At 32.6% G+C, this 1384-nt stretch overlaps 1 long non-coding RNA gene across 1 annotated transcript; it reads left to right on the top strand.

The window, feature by feature from the left end:
* Window positions 1-30: 30 nt before the first annotated feature.
* On the top strand, window positions 31-916 carry LOC109587767 (uncharacterized). The gene is made up of 3 exons (XR_002187777.1): window positions 31-536; window positions 577-695; window positions 754-916. It is a non-coding gene; the product is annotated as an uncharacterized LOC109587767 (long non-coding RNA).
* The last annotated feature ends 468 nt before the right edge of the window (window positions 917-1384 follow it).

Here is a 1384-nt window from a genome sequence, read left to right as displayed (position 1 = left end):
TCTACAATATTAATAGCAGATTTCTATAGGTTATTAAGCATCATAAATCAATTTTTTAATTTTGATTCTATTGAAAAATATTTTACTGTGACAAAACAAGCAAGTGCTGGTATGAATCAAAATTTTATTTGAATTAATGTTTTGTTGTTCAAATTGAATAGTGTGTTGTCAATGTATTTGAAAAAAAGGTAGGGGTGCACACACAGAAGTTTAACTTTTCAAACTATACAAATATACTATGAAGTGGTATGTACAAACTTAAAAATTTTAGTTTATTATTGCAACAGTTTGTACCCAAACAAGACAGTTCCATTGATTGTGGTGCTTATCTGTGCAAATTATGCATATCTAATATGTTATTGTTAAAATTAATTGACTTTTAGTTTGCCTATACATCATACTGTGTTGTGATGGAGTGCTCCAATATGTTGTCCAAATTCTATTGTAATGGTTATGCTCTGTCATAACATTGTTAATTAGATAACTTCAAAATTTTTGAGGCAATGGCTTATGACTCTCATGCTTCACAGTTTCAGGTAGAATTTGCTATTGAAATGGATAATCATTTTTATATAGGTGGAAGACAATAACTATTAGCGTTGCAACCAGAGTTGCTTAGTGCTGAGCAACTCTTTACAATGATTTACAAGCATTGAAAAGGGATTTGCAAAAAAAGTATGGCATTCCTAGCCCAGGTATGACTAAAATAAATATACTAGAAGTAACTGTATAATTTTTATATTTATTATGCAGGATAACTACTTTTTAGGCTAGATTCTAAAGCTCAATATAACTATTTTAAAGGGTCTCCTTATCTTTAAAGAGCAGTGATTTCAAGGATATCAAACTATTATAATTTTAATTGAAATGTGTAATTAAATGAAATCAGTATCTCAGTATAGTGTTGCATGCAATAGCTGATAAAAATTAATCATAAAATTTCACTATGTTTATTATTAGACTTGGACCAAGTAATATAGAAAAATCATTAAAATGGTGTCACTGAACTCCTATTAAGAATAACAAATAGAATTCAAGTGATGGTTCAGTATTGTGATGCTTCATGCCTGTAGTAGCAATCTTGCATTGATAAAGTTACATTTTCGCTAACATGACCTCTTCTATTGGTCCTAGCATAGTTACTACGTACATAAATTTATTGTCCAAGTATAGAAGTGTCTTATAGACAGACCATCCACGAATGATTGCCCTTTACATGGATATTTATGGTCCTGTCGGGTCCGCATCAGTCCGTCCTTTTCGGGCGGGGCGGGTCCGTCCGTCCGTCCATAGATATTAAATGACAGGGATTGGAAACGGAAGCGTGGGCGTAGCCCAACCTCCATTCATTTGTATTGCTGCTAGGCTGACAGAGGCTCGTTGA

The sequence above is a fragment of the Amphimedon queenslandica genome, unplaced genomic scaffold (genome assembly GCF_000090795.2).
Source record: "Amphimedon queenslandica unplaced genomic scaffold, v1.1 AMPQUscaffold_12455, whole genome shotgun sequence".
Taxonomy (NCBI): Eukaryota; Metazoa; Porifera; class Demospongiae; order Haplosclerida; family Niphatidae; genus Amphimedon; species Amphimedon queenslandica.
This window is presented reverse-complemented; position numbering and strand designations above follow the sequence as displayed.